Source organism: Schistocerca cancellata, chromosome 10 (genome assembly GCF_023864275.1).
Source record: "Schistocerca cancellata isolate TAMUIC-IGC-003103 chromosome 10, iqSchCanc2.1, whole genome shotgun sequence".
NCBI lineage: Eukaryota > Metazoa > Arthropoda > Insecta > Orthoptera > Acrididae > Schistocerca > Schistocerca cancellata.
Window position 1 is genome coordinate 208,506,216 of NC_064635.1, and position 12,842 is coordinate 208,519,057.

Consider the following 12,842-nt stretch of genomic DNA (forward strand, 5'->3'; position numbering starts at 1 on the left):
GCACACGAATGCCGAGTAGCACAAGGGGAAGGGCCTCCGTCCATAGAGAGTCACGGCATCGAAGAGCCGCCTTGAAAGTGCGGTGCCAGCACTCGACTAGCCCGTTACTTTGCGGGTGATATGCTGTGGTACGGACGTGCCGGATGCCGCAAATGTTACAAATCCCGGTGAACAGGGCTGACTCAAATTGTCTGCCCTGGTCAGTCGTGATAATAGCTGGACATCCAAAACGCGATACCCATGAGTCGACGAAAGCTCGAGCAACAGTTTCTGCCGTAATATTGGGGAGGGGGACAGCCTCGACCCAGCGACTTGTTTGGTCGATAGACGAGAGAACATAACGAAAGCCATTAGAGGGGGAGAGAGGGCCGACAGTGTCAATATGAATATGCTGGAAACACCCAGGAGGGGTAAAAAAGGTGCCGAGGGGGGGGGGGGGGGGGTGAAGTGTGCTTGTGTACTTTGCAGCGTTGGCACGCGACGCAGGAGCGTGCCTATTGCTGCCTTGTCAACATTTCTCCACGCAAAGCGCTCCACTACGAGGCGGGGTGGGCTAAATTATGCAATGCGTTGAAGACAGCTCGACGGAGCGTGGTTGGGATGAGGGGGCATAATGTGCCCATACTGTCGTCACACCAGATCTCACCAGAAATGCCAGGGAAGGTGGTGCGGACAAAGTGTAGCGAAGAAGTAGAGTCTGAAATCAGGTTTTGTGTTTCCTCGTCGGCAGGTTGGAGGTTAGGCAGTTCAGAAAGGTCTAACACGGAATGGACAGCGTCGACTCGTGAAAGGAGATCGGCAACTATATTGTCAGCACCCTTTATGTGTCTGACATCGGTGGTGAACTGAGATATCAATTCCATGTATCTGAAGCGGCAAGGAGGCGGGACAGCTGGTGGGTTTGTAATGGCCGCAGCCTGGGGTTTGTTCTCCGTTAAAACATAGAAGGGGCATCCCTCAACATCAGTCTTAAAATGCTTAACCATTTTGTAGACCATGAGAAACTCTCTGTCAAACACGGAATATTTCTGTTGTGCATTGGTGAGCTTGCACAAGAAGAACTGCAGAGGCGAAGGTTGGCCATCGAGTGTCTGGCTAGGGACAGCGCCGATGGCAGTATCGCTCGCATCTGCGGTGATGAGAGGCTGCGCGTTGGGATGAGGATGCGAGATGGTGCAGGCCTCAGCAAGAAGATTTTTGAGGGCAGTGAAAGAGTCAGTCATAGCAGGGGTACATGGAACGGGCCAAGATCCAGAGTGTTGGTGTCTGCCAAGGCGTCCATCAGTGGAACCTGAATCTCCACAGCCCAAGGTAGATGTAGGCGATAATAATTAACCCGCCCCAGAAAGCGCCGGAGCTCTTTGAATGACGAAGGTCTGGGTAGGTTTAGTATAGTTCGTACTTTCTCAGGTGGCGGTGAAAAGCCGACAGCAGAGACCCAAAAACCAAGAAAAGTGACAGCGGGTTGATGTAGCTGCAATTTGTCCTAGATGGTCTCTATGCCTGCTGCCGCGAGAGTGTTGATAACGGTTTGCACATGTCGAATGTTGTCCTCGACGGAGGAGCTGAACACGAGAATGTCATCAAGATATGCAAAGCACAATTTTAGGTCGAATAGCACTTCGTTGATGAAATGTTGCCAGGTCTGGGTTGCGTTTTTCAGAGCAAAGGGCATGAATCGAAACTGAAATAATCCAATCGGGGTGGTGATTGCTGTCTTCTCGATGTCTTCATGTGCCATGGGGATCTGGTGGTAGGCTCGTTTGCAATCAGTAACAGAGAACGTGGTCGCACATGCGGGGGAACTGGTAAAGTCGGCATTGTTGGGTATGGGGTAGGTGTCCATAATAGTTCGTGCGTTTAGTCGACGGTACTCTCCGCACATGCGCCAGGACCCGTTTTTCTTGGGTGTCATATGTATGGGCGTAGACCAGCTACTGACAGAGGGTTCAATGACGCCGGAGCTTAGTAGTCCAGAAATCTCATTTTTAAGGTCAGAGAGGCGCTCGGGACAAAGTCGACGTGGTTTACTGGAGATCGGGGGACCTGGCGTGAGGTGAAGCTTGTGAACCGTGCAATTGGTGATGACGGAAATGTTGCCGGCGGCACGGGAGGCAGTTTGTTTACAACGTGTAGTGGGTGGGGCAGGGGAGGCACGGTCGTGGTGTTCAGAGCCACCCGGCGGATCCAGCGAGAGCTGAGGTGGTGAAGTGTACCAGGAGTCAACAAGACAAGATGGCCGCCGGCCCGAAGCAGTGAGTGGCACCGTGGTCAGGTGAGCACAGTAGAGCTCGTGAGCCGTTAGTGAGTCCATTGTCCAGGGGCGCAGCCTGCGGCAGCACGGTCGCGGGTGAAATGCTTGGCACGAGTGCACTGTTTGTGTTGTCAGTGGCGGTCGCACGGCGGCGCGCAGGAGCCGAAGTTGAATAGTTTGAGGTGCTGTCTGCGAGGGGCGGGGTAGGAGCCGGGGTAGGGGCGGGGTAGGAACACGTGACGATCGTCGCGCATGCGCACTTGTGTCTGGCCGAGTGTCAAACGCTGCCGTGTTAGTGGGGTGTGGCCCTGCGGAACTGTTAGTACACGTTATGGCAGTCTTGACAGCACAGTTGCGAGGGGTAGCGGGAGGTAAACACACGGAGGTTCGATTGCTGGGATTGCAAGCAGATTCGGCGCACTTACTGACCTCGCTTTGTCCTTGCTGAAGTGTCTGTAATTCCTTTGCTGCATCGGAGAGGTGGAGCTGTGTTTCGTGGAGCTGGAGGGAGAGCTCAAAGTTTTCCTTGCGTAGGCAAGCAACATGTTCAAGATCGACAAGGCATTTGTGAGTATTTCTTGTAACATCGTCAACAGAGACGAGCATGTACAGACGAGATGAGCCCGGACCGATGTGTCACGGGGGGATTTTCTCGACGGAGCACAGGGGAAGTGAGTCTCGGACAGGTGATGAAACACGGTGTTTCGCACTAGGTCCGGTGAAAGTTTGTGGTGTCACAAGAAGTCAATGCCTAGTATAGGTTCGTCAGTTTTGCACACTAAAAAAGTCCACTCGAGTTTGCAGTTTGCGGAGAGTGAGACAACGTGGGAAGTTGAACCCGAGCATTGTAGTTTAGTTGAATTCACAGCTTGCAGTGAAGTGTGATGAGGGCGGATGTTCGACGATGCTAAGGATGTAGGCAGCAGCGAAACATCGGCGCCTGTGTCCACTAGGAGAAGGTATCTCGACGAAATGTCTTTATTGTAAAGTTGTCCACAATTATCCGGTCGTTCCCGGACAGAATGGAGCACTGGGAGGTGCCTGTCATGTCGTGCAGCAGGAGGCGGCACCCGGACCTATCCGCTATTGGCGTTTGGGAAGCAGCAGGGTGGTCTGCAGTTCCGTGCCACCTCACCAAACCGTGTGTGGAAGTAACAGTACGGGTAATGCAGTTGCATTTACTGCGGAAGGTTTGTTGCCATCGGTGGTGGGCGAGGTTCGGTGGCCGCAGCAGGTTCGGTTGCAGGAGGGGGCGTGACCACGGGCGGAGCCAGTGATGCCCCAGTAGCTTGTTTACTGCTTCCTGGAGCGAGCAGAGCGGCCGGCAAAGTACAGCCCCGGCCGCGTCCGGACGGAGGGCAATGAGCCTGAACCTGAGACTTGTCAGGTAGGCCGTGGCTGGCGAAATAGAGCAGTGATGCATCGTGTAGCTTGTCAGCAATTATCATTCTTTGCTCGACAGGTTCAGGAGACCTCTGAGCCAGAGCAAAGCGGATGTGAGGAGACAGTTTATCTGACGAGATGGTGAGGAGAGCTGTGTCAGAGAGTAGATCGGCGCTGACCAGGGCACGTAGCCGTCTCCAGAGCTGGGAAGGTTTGTCATTGCCTAGTTGCTCGACGTGGAGCACTTGCCGTATTGCTGCCTCAGTTCAGCATGCGAGCCGACGTAAAACTGTCTTTTTGGCTAGAGTGTACTGAGTAGATGAGTCCGGGGCGTCGAACAGGTCACCAATTGAGTCCTCCTGGTCGTGCAGGTGTGTGATGAGGCACAGAAACCTGGTTAACTCGTCAAGTTTGTAATGGTTGAACACTTCGTCCACAATTTTGAACCAGGTTGTCGATCTGTCGGGATTAAACGGTGGCAGCGTCGGTAAGCATTGCAGAATGTTCGGAAGAACAGGTTGAGTTGAGTTCGTCGGGGCACTGCCTGACTTGAGTTGTTGTTGCTGTAGTATTCCAGGAGAGTGTGCCTCCAGGGGATGTGGCAACGACTGTTGTTCGGGTAGCAGCGTGGAGGTGACACATTGTGGTCGACCGCAATCTGTCGCGCCGCAGAAGGCCGGTGTGGGTGAGACACCGTAATGTGTTGATTGCAGTTGCGGAAGCTCAACACGTTGTGGGTGTGTTTGGATTGACGCGTTGCGGAAGACTGACGTGGATGAGGCACCGAGATGTGCCGAGAATGGTAGCGGAAGCTCGACTGGAGCCGGTGCGGGGGCGACAGGTGAGAAAAAGTTAAAAGTTTGAGAACACGTGTTAGTCCACAGAAAGCTCGACGTATGATCAGAGCTGGGGCCACCTGTGTTGCAGGGAGGCTGCGGAGGTGCGGGCTATCCAGAAGCACAGTGTGGGAAATGATGTCGAACGTGGGACGGAATGTGTGAATATTTCACTGTTCACAGTGAACTGTTCCACTCAAAATGGTGTGTTGATAAGGTGAATGTCATGGCACAAAACACTGAGGGGTATCAGTGGGACAGAGGTGGAGGTCAGGCACAGATAACAAGTTATTGTTCCAGTTGCAGGTTGAGGTATCAAAATAGGAAGGCATGTGCTGATGCTGAACCGAGGCAGGTGCGGGCGTGGTCAGATGCTGAGGAGGTAGACCTGTGAATGAAGCAGTTCCGGCCACGTGGCAGGTATCCACGTGGTATTGCACGGATTGTGGCGTGGCAAATCGTTGTCCTGGCGGTAGTAGGTTGTTTGACGAAGCATTTGCAGAAATCGGCGTTGGTCCCGCACTGCACGGAAATCCGTTAGAGGTAACTGCACAGACGATGAGTGAGGGCACGTATGGCGGGAAGAAAGGAGTTTGACAGCCGCAATCATGCACACTCCTAACCTCACTTATTAGTGCAAGCTCGAAAACGTCTGGCAAAATCAGTGGAATCATCGAGAGAGAGGCATTGTGTTGCAGTCCTGGCGCGTGTACATCCGCCGCAACACGATGCATGTCGATCACAAAATCCGGCATTAGGCGCTGGGCCGAAGTCATTGATTGCTGTTTCGATGTAATACACACAAAAGTAACCGACGCGGACGTCATGGACAGTAAAATGGCGAAAATGGAAGAAGTTACAACTCAGGGTTGCACCAATAATCACACCCATTTAGCAATAGTTCATTTATTAACCTTAACACATACAAGGATCGCAAAGAACTGCCCTGAACATGGAAGAACAGCCAAAGATAATGCTTAGAGTCCAAAGATGAATGGATATCGATGTTGGTGTCAATTTCATCGGCACCACATTCCAAATGTAGACATGAAATGGCCCAAAAAGTATCACCCCACCAGGATAAGCAAGAATCACCATCCACTGAAGATATGGATGTCGTTGATGCTTGCTTCACTGCTAATAAGTCATTATCATCATTTGGAATGTCACCATTAAAGTTTCAACGAATTAGTAATAGGGATTCAATGGGATACATAAAGTGAAAGGCAGCATTACTAAGGCAATTGCCGCAGCTGCCGGTGTGAGTCAAGTAGATATTGGTGAAGTACAAACAGAGGCTTGCCAGAAATATAAAGTATGGGCATCTTTTTTAATTGAAGAACAGAAAATTAAGCTTCAGACTTCAAGCAATTACAATAAAGTTCAAAGTTTGACCCTAGCCCCAAATAACTGGACTATTGAAAAAATGGCTAAAGAATTTGGTGTTTCAATTAAAATGTTGAAAAAGTGTAGTAAACTAAAGAGGGGAGGGGGAATTTTGGCAACCCCTGGAAACTGAAAAGGAAAAAAAAAGAAAGAACTGCCTCATCTTTTTTGAAGATGATGAGTCTTCTCATTTATGGCCAGGAAAAAAGGATTTTTTTGCAGTAAGAATAAATAGGGAAAAGCTTCACAAGCAGAAACACATGCACCTTTGTAACCTGAAGGGAATATTCATTGCTTAGTATAAGTAGTTCAGAAATCAACTGAGCTTCTCAAAATTTTGTAAGCTCAGACCAAAATGGTGCACTACAGTTAGTCTTTAGGATCACATAAGTGTATGTGCAATTCATCAAAATGTCATATTAATGTTGGCTCATTCAACATCCAACAAAGATTATAACAAGGATTAGATGAAAAATCTGTATGCACATTGGAATAGAAAGATAGTATGCTGCAACATTGTGAGGAATCTCCAGGAAAAATGCAACTAGAGGCTTTTCTTGAAGATGCTTTTAGAGACTATGACCCTGAAGAAATGATGAAATGCAAGCTTTGGATTCATATTAACAGAGAGACATTGGAGACATGTCAGAGAGCTGTTTGAGATTTCATGAAGACACTGATTTTGAAAATTTCTGGTTTAAGAAGTCATTACTTTGTGTCAAAACACCAAAGTTTATGCCTTAAATGAATTAACTATATTGATGGATTTTGCTGAGAATTATTCGTTTGTTGTTGACGATGATGCACAAGGATTTCATTGGAGAATAGTCAGGGCACATTCATCCTTTTTGTTGTATATTTTGGTGGCAAAGAATGTCAAAGTACAGTGGAACTTTGCACCTTCCATACGCGCAATTCGCATAACGAGCAAAACAGATTGTGGAAAGTAACTCACTTGATGAGCGATGTTTTGCATAATGAGTGACAACAATTCAGTGTGACATCACCAGCTGTTTGCTCATGGTGCAGGAAATATTCCACAATATAAACACTTTTGATTGTCGGCAGTGGCACGTGAACAATAGCATGCACTGCAGTCTGGGTTTAGCGCTCTTTCTGCTACCATCTTAGCTTGTGACCACACATTTTTTTCTATTCTTGTGGTCACACAGTGTTTTTTTGTGTACAAATTTTAATAACCTTCATAGAAATGTCCCCAAAGATAAAGCTGCAAGAAGATGACCATAAGAGAAAGAAAATGACCATAGAAATGAAATGTAAAATAATTGAAAAATGCATAAATGGCGTGAGCATTGCTGATTTAGTATGCACATACAATTGGTGTACATCAACTGTTTGCACTATCCTCAAAAACGAGGACAAATTAAGGAGATAGATGCTTGAAAGAGAATGATGAGAGTATGAAAACAACTGTTTCATATTCTGGATGATTTTGAAAGGTTACTCCTTATGTGGATAATTGTAAAGCAATTGCAAGGTGACACTATTAATGAGAACATCATTTGTGAGAAGGTGAGAATGATTTTCACTGACCTCATTAAGAAGATGCCAGGTTGATAAACAGCCAAAGAAGTGTTTGGGAGAAGCCATGGGTGGTTCAGGAAGAGAACAACTGGCATCCACAGCATTGTGAGGCATGGCGAAGCAGCCAGCTCTGACACAACAGCAGCAGAGTATTTTGTCAGCAATTCCAAGATGCTCGTAGAGTCTGAGTATTGTCTGCTGCAGCAGGTTTTTAGTTGTGATGAGATGGGTCTAGTCTGAAAAACAATGCCGAAGCGTATCTTTATAATGGCAGAGGAGAATGAATTCCCAGTCGTAAGCCAATGAAAGACCATCTCACACTGCTATTCTGTGCCAATGCAAGCAGTAATTTGAAAATTAAGCTGCTGCTTGTTTAGTGTTCAGAAACTCCACAAGATTTCAAGAAGTGTAAAGTCCACAAGAGCAGGTTAAATGTGATGTCGAGGTCCGACAATGAGGCTTGGGTGACGTGCGATCTTTTTTGTGATTGGATCAGTGAGTGTTTGGTCCTTTGGTGAAAAATTATTTATTGGAGATGAATCTGCCACTCCATATCTTGCTTGTTATGGACAGTGCACCTACCCATACTCCAGGGCTACAAGACCACATCCTTGAAGAATTTCAATTCATCAGGGTCCGATCTCTGCTTCCCACCACCACTACATTACTCCAGTCTATGGACCAGCAGATTGTTTCTAACTTTAAGAAGCTCTACATTAAAACAATCTTTGAACATTTGCTTTGAGCTGACTGAAGCTACCAATTTGACTGCCAGAGGGTATTGGAAATATCACTCCAGAATCATTGCCTATGTCAAGAGGATACTCCCACTTCTGCTTGGAAGAAGCTTTGGCCAGAGTGCATTGTCAAATGTGACTCTGAGGCATTTGAGTCAGTACCTGTGAAGCCTGTCATCAATTTGATTGTCTCTTTGGCCGAGAGCATGGGACTGGAAGTGGATAACAGTGATACTGATGAGCTTGTGGAAGATCACAGTCAAGAAATGACCACTGAAGAGTTTATATAGTTGCAATGGGTTTCACAGCAGGAAGTTGTGGAGAGCAGTTCTTTAGAGGAAGAGGAGGTGGCGGTAACAGCAAAGCAGCAATCTTTTGGTGCAGTAAGGGAAGTGCTGAAAACGTGGGAATCAGTTGCGTCATACATTGAAAATCATCATCCCAATGAAATGGCGGCTACGCGTGCTACAAATTTATTTGACGATAATACTGTGTCACAATTTTGCCAAGTGTTGAAGCATCGGCATAAACAAATGACAATAGATAGCTTCCTCGTAACAATGAATTAGTTATGTATCGTGGATAACAAAGTACATAATACTGTATGTATTATTTTCTGTGAATAAACAGCATGAATAAGATAAAACTTTTAGTACTTTTTCTGCGTGGAATGCATTATCATATTTTACATTAATTTATAAGGAATAAATTGGTCCTCTTAACAAGTGTTTCGCTCTACAAGTAAGATTCTGGAACGAATTATGCTTGTTACGTGAGGTGTCACTGTATTAGCATTAGCACGATTAGTCACTGTCCCCGTCGTGATACCATTGCTGTCCATACCTTTCAAATAAAGTTAATACCTTATTTAAAGACAAAGATTGAGAACGTTAAAAACATTTATTACTTTAGTGATGGTTCAGCTGCTCAGTATAAGAATTTCATCAATTTATTCCTGCACAAAAAGGATTTTGGCATCACTACCAAATGTAATTGTTTTGGAACAGGCCATTATAAATCGCCTTGTGATGGCACGGGGGGACAGCAAAAAGACTAGCAGGTTGTGCTAGTCTACAGAGCCCCTTAGATAACCAAATATTGATCCATATGATTTGTTTAAATTCTGGGGTGATAGTATTCAAGGCATAAAAATTTTTTATGTACAAAAAGAATAAATTGAAAAAAAAATCAGCCTGATTGAGAAACAAGGTTTGACATGGGACTTAAAATTGCTGGAACAAGAGAAAATCCATCAATTTAAATCAATCGATTGTAATCATCTCAGAGTATGCAGAGTTTCCAATAATGCTATAGCATTCACAATCAATGCCTTCAAAGCAGTTGATGAAATTCCAGCAATCTCAATTGCAAGTTTACAACCAGCATAATAGGTTGCAAGCATGTATGGCAATTTTTGGTGAGTTGGAAATGAGAGTGAAGTTTCACATTAACACTTACGTGTCCTCATCAACTTTATGCATCCACATGGTGCTGCTCATCCTTTCCACTGTCCAACTACTAAAGACCCCTGCTGGGTTCCTGAGCAATATATTTTCATGGCTTTAAAAGCACTATCAACATCATCATCATCATCATCATGAGGAAGACATTACAGTTATCTACAATCTGTCTTTGACAATATTCTACAACTGCTCAACCAAAAGTGGAACTGACTTTTTTGTATTTTTGTTTTGCAAATTTGCTGTATTGTGTATTATACCTGTTTTACGGCATGTGTTTATATGCTTGACCAAAAATAATTGATTACCAGTAGTACTAAGAGACTTCATGAGCAAAATATTTCACTTTCCAGTCTTCTCAAAGTGCTACAATAATGTCTTTTGAGAGGCATTGTTACTCATCAAAATGCAAGATCCACAAATTAAACAATATAGTTTTGAAAGCTTAAAGCATCCTCATTCCAGCTGTGGCAAGAAAAAAAAGGATTGGACAGGAGACGGTTAAGATATTGCACCCCCCCCCCCCCCCCCCCCCACACACACACACACACACAAAAATACCCTAAAATTTGCTTGTAGAAAATTTTGGCCAAATTTTCAGATGCATATCTTTTCATTGAGGCATCCAATGTTAATTAAATTTGATCCACATACAGGGTGTTACAAAAAGGTACAGCCAAACTTTCAGGAAACATTCCTCACACACAAATAAAGAAAAGATGTTATGTGGACATGTGTCTGGAAACACTTAATTTCCATGTTAGAGCTCATTTTAGTTTCAGTTGAAGTGTTCATACACTTCTCAACAACAGATTCGGTGACCGATGGATTGGTAGAGGCGGACCAATTCCATGGCCTCCACGCTCTCCTGACCTCAACCCTCTTGACTTTCATTTTTGGGGGCATTTGAAAGCTCTTGTCTACACAACCCCGGTACCAAATGTAGAGACTTTTCGTGCTCGTATTGTGGACGGCCGTGATACAAAACGCCATTCCCCAGGGCTACATCAGCGCATCAGGGATTCCATGAGACGGAGGGTGGATGCATGTATCCTCGCTAACGGAGGACATTTTGAACATTTCCTGTAACAGTGTTTGACGTCACGCTGGTACGTTCTGTTGCTGTGTGTTTCCATTTCACAATTAATGTGATTCGAAGAGAAGTAATAAATTGAGCTCTAACATGGAAAGTAAGCGTTTCCGGACACATGTCCACATAACATATTTTCTTTCTTTGTGTATGAGGAATGTTTCCTGAAAGTTTGGCCGTACCTTTTTGTAACACCCTGTATACAAACGTCTCAAAAATGAAATCGACAGGAAGTGCAAAATGGCTAAGCAGGAATGGCTAGAGGACAAATGTAAGGATGCAGAGGCTTATCTCACTAGGGGTAAGATAGATACTGCCTACAGGAAAATTAAAGAGACCTTTGGAGAAAAGAGAACCACTTGTATCAATACCAAGAGCTCAGATGGAAACCCAGTTCTAAGCAAAGAAGGAAAGCAGAAAGGTGGAAGGAGTGTATAGAGGGTCTATACAAGGGCAACGTACTTCAGGACAATATTATGGAAATGGAAGAGGATGTAGATGAAGATGAAATGGGAGATACGATACTGCGTGAAGAGTTTGACAGAGCACTGAAAGACCTGAGTCAAAACAAGGCCCTGGGAGGAGACAACATTCCATTAGAACTACTGACGGCCTTGGGAGAGCCAGTCCTGACAAAACTCTACCATCTGGTGAGCAGGATGTATGAGACAGGCGAAATACCCTCAGACTTCAAAAAGAATATAATAATTCCAATCCCAAAGAAAGCAGGTGTTGACAGATGTTAAAATTACCGAACTAACAGTTTAATAAGTCATGGCTGCAAAATACTAATGCGAATTCTTTACAGACGAATGGAAAAACTGGTAGAAGCCAACCTCGAGGAAGATCAGTTTGGATTCCATAGAAATATTGGAACACGTGAGGCAATAATGACCTTACGACTCATCTTACAAGAAAGATTAAGGAAAGGCAAACATATGTTTCTAGTATTTGTAGACTTAGAGAAAGCTTTTGACAATGTTGACTGGAATACTCTCTTTCAAATTCTAAAGGTGGCAGGGGTATAATACAGGGAGCTAAGGCTATTTACAATTTGTACAGAAAGCAGATGGCAGTTACAAGAGTCGAGGGGCATGAAAGGGAAGCAGTGGTTGGGAAGGGAGTGAGACAGGGTTGTAGACTCTCCCCAATGCTATTCAATCTGTATATTGAGCAAGCAGTAAAGGAAACAAAAGAAAAATTCAGTGTAGGTATTAAAATCCATGGAGAAGAAATAAAAACTTTGAGGTTCGTTGATGACATTGTAATTCTCTCAGAGACAGCAAAGGACTTGGAAGAGCAGTTGAACGGAATGAACAGTGTCTTGAAAGGAGGATATAAGATAAACATCAACAAAAGCAAAACGAGGATAATGGAATGTAGTCAAATCAAGTAGGGTGATGCTGAGGGAATTAGATTAGGAAATGAGACACTTAAAGTAGCAAAGGAGTTTTGCTATTTGGGGAGCAAAATAACTGATGATGGTCGAAGTAGAGAGGGTATAAAATGTAGACTGGCAGTGGCAAGGAAAGCGTTTCTGAAGAAGAGAAATTTGATAACATCGAGTATAGATTTAAGTGTCAGGAAGTCATTTCTGAAAGTATTTGTATGGAGTGTAGCCATGTATGAAAGTGAAACATGGACAATAAATAGTTTGGACAAGAAGAGAATAGAAGCTTTCGAAATGTGGTGCTACAGAAGAATGCTGAAGATTAGATGGGTAGATCACATAACTAATGAGGAGGTATTGAATAGAATTGGGGAGAAGAGGAGTTTGTGGCACAACTTGACAAGAAGAAGGGACCGGTTGGTAGGACATGTTCTGAGGCATCAAGGGATCATAAATTTAGCATTGGAGGGCAGTGTGGAGGGTAAAAATCATAGAGGGAGACCAAGAGATGAATACACTAAGCAGATTCAGAAGGATGTAGGTTGCAGTAAGTACTGGGAGATGAAAAAGCTTGCACAGGATAGGGTAACATGGAGAGCTGCATCAAACCAGTCTCAGGACTGAAGACCACACCAACAACATAGACATTGGAGGAGGGAATAACCCTCTGAAGTTTTGGTGCAACTGGGTCATATGAAAAGTATTGGTAGTCAGTCAAACCCTGGCTCCCAGAATTGCGAGATGGATTTTTTAGCCACTTT